This window comes from Leptonotus elevatus, chromosome 6 (assembly GCF_054856555.1).
Source record: "Leptonotus elevatus isolate MCC_2025b chromosome 6, RoL_Lele_1.0, whole genome shotgun sequence".
NCBI lineage: Eukaryota > Metazoa > Chordata > Actinopteri > Syngnathiformes > Syngnathidae > Leptonotus > Leptonotus elevatus.
Genome location: NC_141244.1, coordinates 26,926,857 through 26,936,617, shown reverse-complemented (window position 1 = coordinate 26,936,617; position 9,761 = coordinate 26,926,857).

Below are 9,761 nucleotides of genomic sequence, written 5' to 3'. Positions count from 1 at the left end.
TGCTCGTGCGAGAGGCGACCTGCCCGCTGAAACGTGCAGGGGGCGTCACAGCCAAATTACGCAATAGTCACTCGCCTGCCGGCCGCCTATTGGCCGCGCCACTCGCCATCTGTGGGCGTGGAAAAGGCAGCTCGGCGCGCTATTGGCCAACTCCGCTGAGGGGGCGCGCCCGCTGATTTCATTCATAAAATCCGCCGAGGGAGCTCCTCGCCGACATGTGAAATCTGCTTGTATTTATATGAGAAAAAAAACGCAAGGGGGATTTCGAATATAGTTCTGTCTTATCATCATAAACATACACGTTTACATTTGCATACATAATGGTGGTGATATTTGGTATTAGGGCGAGTTTTGTTTGTTTATGAAAGTGTTGCTCTGCTCACAATCACTCACGTCGAGGCGGCTGCTTTTTTTTCTTTTCTTTTTTATTTATCTAAAAAATCTGCTTTGTTACTTTACGTGCAGAAATTCTAATTGATCTTAATCAGACATGAATTGCATGAATTGAAGGGGCTTTGCTAACCCTTAAACCAATGCTTCTCGGACTTTAGTACCAGCTCAAAAAAAATCTTTTGGAGTAGGCTACGATACGATACGATACGATATACTTTTATATACTACTACTATTTCGTGGCACCCTTTATAAAAAAACGAGGCCGTTTTTTTGGGTCCCAAAAAGTACATTATATTACATACATAACATTATGCACAGTTTGAACATTCACACTGCTAAAATATAGCAAAATAAAACAAATTAGTTAAATGTTTCTATTAAAATATTTTCAAAAATATGCATAAATGTTTCTTAACAGTTGTAGAAGATTATTTGTACTTAAAAGTTAACAAATGCACTGTAGCACGCACGCACGCACATACACATACTCACCCACACACACACACACACAAAAAAAAAATATATATATATATATATATAAAAAAAAAAAAAAAAAAGAGCAATGATGATGACATTTCCGAATGAACAATACTGAGCTCTTAAAAAAACAAAAAAAAACAAATGCACTGTAGGGAAGACCCGATATGGTTGTATGACATTTTGCTTCAGCGCAATTAACTCACTGTATGTTTGAGTCAGCGATCTCAAATTTTAAGATCAAGTAGCCACGTTTGTTTATTACAAATGGCGGCAATTTAAAACTCTGCAAGAATATTACAGTCCTTGTAATATGATGTCAAATACATGGTGGTTCTTTGTCATAAGACATAAACTCCATTACCAAGATACGCATGCTGGGGTAAGATTTAACGACTAAGCATAAAACAGAGGCCACGTCATGTGATGTGCGCATGTTGCAATTTTACAGCTGCTCACGAAAGAATCCATCAAACTGTCACTTATTTTTGATGAATCTGATGGGGCGGGGAAACATTTATTCAAATGTCCATCCGCTTATTGTACAAAAACAGGATATTATTTCAAATTGACAGTTCAGAGAAAATGCACCAACATAATATATGAGGATTCATTTCGTGCCGGGTTTGGTCAGTACATGTGCAATGCAGAGGGTGGCGGTGGGGGGGGGGGGGGGGGTCGCTTGCTTCACTGCACACAAGCAGCTCTCGAGTTGCAGCTGATGTTTTTTTTTTTTTTAATGAAAGGTATTGACTGCCAAATTTTGATCATAAACTTTCCCACGGAAATCGGCAAATGGCGATCAGCGGAGCACCACTATTGATTTGTGGTATCTGCTCAGTATTACATGGCAGCTCTGACTGCTGGTTTGACCTTTTTCGTGACCTCATCTGGCAGGCGCACCTCTGCCAGTCTTTCTTTTCCTCTTGTAGGCATTCTGGGGAAGAAAAAGGTGCTCCAAGCTGTATGGGGGGGGGGGGGCGTTATTGTAACACTTTCCAAACATGTATTACAACCCAGCCCACCCGTTAGCCATTGTTTAGCTAGCTGTGTTTGCGCAGTGCTTTGAAATGAGCAAGGGGGAAATATTTTACTGGAGAAATTGAAATGAGAATTTATTCCAACAGAAGTTGCATCATTACTATATATAAATATAGTCTTGGCCCCAAAAATACTTTCAGACCTCAAAGTCATTTTTTTGCCTCTTTTTTTTTTTGCCTTCTGTTTCCGGCCTTGAAAATCACCAAGTGTGATCAGGGAAGAAACACAGAAAGGATCACATCAAATGATCTTATGCCTCATGGGTGGATTTGGTGATGTTACAGCTCTCTCCTTGTTGCAACCATACCCAGTCTCCCTAACTAAACTTTAAAAAAAATAAACTTCTACGACACATTAAGCACAATTTGAAAATTCAACCTGTGATTCTGTGATTCTTTCATGTACCACAAGAGGGCGTCCTCGGCTGTTCGAGATGTGATATCATCCGTTTGAGTATGTTTAGCAAGGACAAGTTTGAAACCTTTGTTTGTTTTGATATTCGATATATTGATATATTGATTATTAATCAGCAGCTGTGAGACATTTGGGGGATTGCGGGGAAACCTCAGCGCCCAAATGCACTTGCAAACTGGACTTTTATTGACTTGAACGTGACCTTGGAAACGTGCCGGAGTCTGCGGCGCAGCTGCCGCTTCTCTCGTGCTGTTTAGTAAATACAGATTTTGTTCTATTTGTTGTCATTTGTTTCATGCTGACTATTTACGGCTGCAGCTCAAGTCTGTTAGATCAAGTCAAGTCGAGTTGATTTATTTTGCCCTTAATCACACCAGAGTCTCAAAGGGCTTCGCGTGCCCTCATGAAGCCGAATTCCAAGTAAGCACAGACCGAAAGTCTGCCGAGATCAACTAAAAACGTGTTTTGGGTGAAAAAGAAACAGGAAGTCCGATGCGGTCCGGACAGGACAAAGCAAAGCGCCGCTTGTCAACCTCTGCCGTCGCCGTTTGCGGGTGCAACGCGATACGCTATTTTGCAAACCACAGGCCGCACACGCTTCAGTCTGGTCTTGACGCCTCTCGTCCGTTTCGCATTTCTCTCGTCTCTCGTCTCACAGCGGCTCGTGTTTTCACCTGGAGAGAGAAAAAACGCCGCCTGGATGTAAACACCGGAATCTCCAATTTCTGTTTCATCACTTCACATAGAAAATCATTTGTTTACTAAATAAATAAATAAATTCATCACTTTGAGCAGGGCCGTACATTTTGCCAATTTTTTTTTACCACAAATACTGCGACACAATTCATTCTCATCTTTGTGTCTGTAAACGTCACCACAAAAAGGAAATTGCATGCAGGTCAGGTGACCGACTTTGCCTTTGCGTCACCTTCCGCTTTTGCTGCCATCAAAATGGGGTTATTGTCCCTCTGCACTGTGAAGTCATTTTTGGAAGAATTTGAGCGGTTAACATTCAAGAATTCTGTATTTAAATCCGTGAGTACATTCAAACATACTTGTTAGCTAAATGCTACAAACAAACATAGCATATTTTCCCATAATGCCATAATGGAAAAAAAATACTTTTGGCCCCGCATTATAACAATACTTTCAAAAATTTAATAAAAAACATTGTTTGTTTGTAACTTTTATGATTTATTATGTCTGCAGATTTAGCTCGGGCATCCCCCCCCCCCCCCCCATAAAGTAATACCTTGTGGCATTATGGGAAAATATGCCATGTTTGTAGCATTTAGCCTGCAAGTACGTTTGAACGTACTTGCAAAATGTTTGAATGTATTTGCGAGTGAAATGTTGGCAGTTCCGCACTTTGGTAGTTTATGTGTTCACATGTTAATATGAAAGCGAAGGTGCTATTAACAAGCCAACAGACTTCTTGCTCATCGACTTCACAAGTCCGATTCAAACGCAGAGCAAAAGACAGGATTTTATATTTGAGTGTTGAAAGTCCGTTTCTGTTCACGCGTTTGACTTCCCATTTGATGATTTTAGTTGCAAATTTTCCCCAAAAGCGTTTTGCTTCTCTTTCAAAAAGTCCGTCATGAAATTGATCTCAAAGAGTGAAACGTTAATGTTGACGCGTCCGATACTCAAACGGCCGCCGACAGCATTCTGCCCTCATTGCTGCTTCTTGTCGAGCAGTTGATCAATATTGGCCGCTAACCTTGTGTGGATATTCTGCTTGTTTTAACAGCGCTTGTTAAAAAAAAAGAAAAAGAAGTCAAAACACACATGAGTTAATCCTTTAATGCTGGCTGGAATGAGGTCTCGTGAGGCGTGCGGAGGTTCGCAAGCGGCGCAAGCGTCGTCGAATATGACGACAGTTCCAAGTCCAAAAACTGGACAACGTTTTGGTCGGCTTCCGCAAAATGTCGGAGAAAATGTCGGTTATTTCCGCCGTTCAATTCACAAAGTGAAACTTTCGTTCCAGCTGCACCGAATGTGGAACAGAAAAAACAAAACAAAAAAGAGAAAATACTTTTCATAAAGGCTCAATCTGTGATTTGTCAAATCCCAAAAGTGTGTGACGGACTCACGATGAGTGAATTGCAGACACGAAGCGAAAAACGACACGAGGGTCCCGAGCCGATATCCGCTTTTCATTAGATTTGGCATTTACGGCTTTTCAGACAAATATGACGTCTTCTGTCATTCAAATTGACTCCTGCGCTTTGAAATTCCGTCGTCCGCGTGAATTACGGCACTTTAATAATATTGGGAAAGCCAACGGTGTTCATTTGTACATTTTAGGGAAGAAGAGATCCGTGGCAAGAAGATGCACGGGAACTTTTGTGGCCTTATTTTGTGTCATTGTGAGATTGACTTTGACAATTTCTGCACTTTCTGATGTCATGCGAATCTTTCTTTTCGTAACAGGTTGAGCATGTAACATTAATTGATTATCCAAATAATCAACAACTATTTTAATAATTGAGCGATTGTTTGGAGCCATTTTTTTTTATTTGGAATGCTCCAAATCCTCTGATTTTAGCATATCAGCAGTAATTGTTGACTGAATTCTGTCGTTCCTTCATGAAATCTTATCTTATCTTCTGCGTTTCATCAAAATAAGACATTTGCAAACATCTGTTTTTACTTTACAAAACAATGACCAAAGCGGTAACATGGTTCGTCAACCCTCCCTTTTTATTAATCACTGTACAAATGCCAAGTGCGGAAAACAGCAATCGCTGGTTAATGAACAGAACTCAAGGAAAAAAATGCTTTTCGATCGAATCATTGATAGATGAATCGATTCTAAAAAAAATACTCAATCGCGACCGCACTAATGTAAGCATTTGTTTCAAAATATGTTAAGTATCTTTTCAATGCTTATTTTTGAGTCACATTTTCTTTCTTGTTCTGACCTGAAATCAAAAAGTGGGGCTGACGAAGTTAGCAACAATGCGAAAATGTGAGTGGCGGGCCGAGAACCACAGTCGGACCCCCCCCCCCCCCCCGAGAATTTTGCTCCCACTTTTTGATGTGTTTTTCTTCGGCGCGTTGTGCGCTCATGTCCTGACATGAACTCTTAAGAAGCGCTCATGGGACATTTTTTGGCTTGGAAGCGCGAGCATGAGCGGAGGATCAACATTGCGCGCTTGACGTCTTCTTGCGACTTGGAGGGCAAAAGTCAGCATGGCGTGATTTCCGGCGCAAGGCCTCGCCTGCTGAATGGCGGCGCCAAATCATTGGACTTGATTTGTGCGTTGCACGTACGTGGGAAAGCGAGACGTGCAAGCTGCGGCCAAACTGGTCTCTCTGGTTGGAGGGGCGACATTGATGGCGACGTACGTGCAGAAAGCAGGTGGGGGATGGGAGCGGCGGGCGGGGGGGCGGGGGGGGGCGGGGGGGCGGGGGGGTTGGGTTGTGTGGGTGGGGGATGGGCAAGTTGCAGAGATGGAAATGATGGGGGTGGTCTTCACAAGCCATGAACTCCATGCAGGTTGACTGGGTTCATGTGTTGCTGAGGAATGCGGGAGGGGGAGGGGGAGGGGCCGACCGACCGACCGACCGACCGACCGACCGACCGACCGACCGATTTCTGCTTTTGACCTGCATACACAAACAGGCCCCAGGTTTACTATTAGTAAAGGTTAACTATGCGCTTGCTGAGGCTGCTGTTATTCTGGGGAGTGGGCAACCCCCCCCCCCCCCACGCTCACGATCAATGGCAGGTATTGTCAATACTGCGAGCAGCGCGGCGTGCGTATGCGCCCTCAGGAGAGGGTCGCAGGGTTCATATGTATGTTGTGTGTGCGTGCGTGCATGTATGTGGTGGGGGGTGGGCGGGCGGGGGGGGGGGGGTAGGGTTGACCTGGCCCATTTCACAAGCCACCACTCTATCCCCCTGCATTGCATGTGAGCAACACTTGCAAGTAAAGCCTCCATAATGACAGGCTTACTATTAAGGGGAGGGCAAATGTTGTCAATAGGCCGCATGGCGAGCATGCGAGCGCCTCGCCGGCAAAATGAAGCGAAACTCGACCGACCCCGGCGGGGCAAATAAATCAAATACAGTCATGAGATCCAGTGGGTGTCAAATTCTCACACACCAACAATAATAATAATAATAATAATAATAATAACGCCCCAAAGTGAATAACACTCGTATGACAATTGCTTTTGTTATTGCGCTTTTCGCCGGTTGAAAAGTGCGCTGCGTGAGACGAGTTCTGTTCTCGCGCTTGCACTAGTAGCGACTACGTTTGCATGTCGTTCGTGAGTGAAACATTTGGGATGACGTCTTTACATGCATTGACGTCCTTCTGGCTTTCCAAGGTCAATAGAAGATATCAATCACATTCATGTGTTTCCTCTTTGCCCCAAACGTCGTCTTCTTCTTTGCTTCACCATTTTTTTGCAATTTTTCTTTATTTCTGTCGATGCATTTCCGCTTCTTGCCACCAGATGCTCAGACGTGCGCACCGAGTAAATGCAAGTCAAGGGTGTCGGAAGCGCGACCGTTTGCAGAGTTGAGGCTTTTTCTCCTGCTAAACGTTCGCTCAAACCTCCCGGCTGTCCGTTTTCAAAAGTGCTCCTGCATTCTTTGGCTTTCATCGTATGCAACGATTGTTTTCACTGCCCGCGTGCCTGATTTTGACGTAACCTACGACACTTTGTAGGTAACTCCTATTTTCCTATTTTGAAGCTGCTCTATAAATAAAGCGGACTTGAGCAAGTGCCTCCCGCTTTCGAAGCGGCTCAAAGTTGGCCAATTGATGACGCGACTGCTAACAAAAACAGCAGCAGCAGGAGGAGGAATTGCAATGCGAGTCTCTTCCCGTATTCGGCCCAACGCTTCGGAACCCATTGGGCGGCACTTCGCAGTGCAGATGGACAATGGCCCCGCCCCCACGCCTACGTGCAAACGCAACCGAAGAATTTTTGAAGGTGGCAAAGACGTGGAATTTTTAAATTGAGTCTCGCTTGTTAGTTTTTTGTCATCGTTAGTCAACTTCATCCTGTTTTTATTGAATACATTTTTAGTCCACTGTAAGTCCAGCATTGCAGTCTTTATTTTAGTCCAAGAAAACAATTGTATTCATCGAAGAAAAATTGTCAATATTTTAGTCTAGTTTTAGTCATGACAATTTGTGTATTTTTTTGTCAGCAGATGATGTTGAACATTTCAGATCTAAAACTATTCCACATCATCTTTTTCATGAAAAAACAATTTGACACACAATTACAGTAAATCAATAAGTGGCTACTATGCTGTGATCTTGTAAATTAGCCATCATTAGCTCGCGGTCAGATTAACATCATTATTGGAACATTCCAGCCATTGGATTCATGTTAAATGATAACTTCTCCTTATTTTCTTCTTTTTTTTTTACCTTTTCATTGTGACTCCGCCTCCTTTCTGTCTCATGTTTGTGCATTTTGCCCTCGAGAGCTGCAGATTTGAAAGGGGGCGTGTCTCTGTGGGTCACATGACAGTGTCACAGTACAGATGAGCAGAGACAAGATTTTACGACATAATTCTCGTCTGGTTTTAGTTCATGAACTAAAATGTCCATAGATTGTAGTCCAGTTTTTACTAAGTGAAGTACATTTTCGTCTCGTCTTCATGAGCCGACAAAAATGCATACGGACTTAGTCCAAGTTATTGTTTATTAAAGAGGGTTTTAGTTTAGTCTAGTCTAGTTTTAGTCGGGTGAAAACTGCACATTGACGAAATTATTTTTGTTTAGTTTTCGTTGACGAAATGAACACAAGTTGGTAACCTGACCTGAATCCGATTGAACATGCATTTCACTCGCGCAAGTCAAAATTGCAGAGAAATGGCCTCAAGCGACAACAAGCAGGAAGTGAAGACAAATGCATTGCGGTTGTGGCCAACCGACAGACAGACAGACAGACAGACGGATCATTTTCACTGTGTGAAGGGCCAATTTCGACGCTTTGCCAATCGCGACCAACACGAATGATAAGTTCAGCGTTCAAGCAGGCGGCAAGTCAGGTCGCTTGCCGTCTGCTTGACCTTCCCTTCATGCCTGTTGTTGACGTTCAATTGAATAGTTAGCAGTGTTGCCCGGAGACCGGCACGCTAACGTTCTTGCAAACGGAGCTCTTCCGCAGTTCCCGCATCTTTTCATGCTCGACCCCTTCATAAATACGCAAAATGAAGGCTTGGACGGACAGGCGAAAAAATATACGCCAATGGATGAAATGAGTGATAAATAGAAGTGAAATACTTCGATGTATACTTAAGTTGGGTGGTAACAAGAACCGGTTTGAACAGGAAAATGGTTCTTTGATTGAAGAGATGCGACGACGTGGAATCGAATAGTTTGACCTTGAAATATATCGCCATACGTATCGAATTGTCTTTTATTGGACAGAAGGAAAGGCCGCATCCCGACGTTCATTCAAATGTATTTCAAATGACAATTACAAAAAAAGCCTTTGCGTCATATCCAGTCCACTCTCACTGAGCCTTACCAAATCGAATCCCATCGGAATCCCTCCCAGTCGAAATGAATCGAGTTGTTGCGCTTAAATGTTGAACCGTCCCGTCGAAAATCAGAAACCCTATCCAATCGTCTTTTGTGGAGCGGTGCACGCTCCAAATGTATACACAATAGCTGGATGCATAGACACAGTGGATATAAAAAGTCTACACACCCCTGTTTAAATGGCCGGTTTTTGTGATCAAACAAATCATTGGACCAATAAATAATTTCAAAACTTGACAGACATGTTTGGAATGTTAACATTAGCGGGGTTTCCAACCACCCATTTTTATGAAAATTTTCAAGAAATGCAAAAATGAAACTGAATTGAAACGCTAGAAATTAAAAAAAGGGCCCAAAATTTGCACACAAAAATTTTTTTACGCTTCGACGGGGTGGATTTTAAAGCGTATCGAAAAAAGGAAAATGCTAATTTTGGCGATGGAAACGGGTTTTGCAAATAACCGCTGACGAGATCGGATACATGGCGCACGTTTTGACCGGATATTACGTCACACGTACGTTTGTAGTCCCAAAGGAATGTCGGACGATAAAGTAAGGTATGCGTGGGCGGACGACCAAACTAAAATAGTTTGGGAATTAATTAAAGAAGCGAATATTCATGTTTTTTAGATGGAAAACGGCAAAGAAATATTACGGTTGATCAATAATTACAAAAGAAAACTCATACGACGTCATCGCTCGGCGCAGTCACTTCCTGGTCTTCTTCTTCTTCTTTTAAATGACTGGTGGATCACATCTCTATGGTGTATAGCGCCACCTACAGCGGCGGAGTCCCCTCTCAATATTCCCAAAAGAACAACAGATGGAAACGGGCAGAAGTCGCATGTCCGTTTTGCGCATTTTCAGTAAATTCGCTTAAAAATTTTGAAACCATTAGATGAAAACCTCACTAA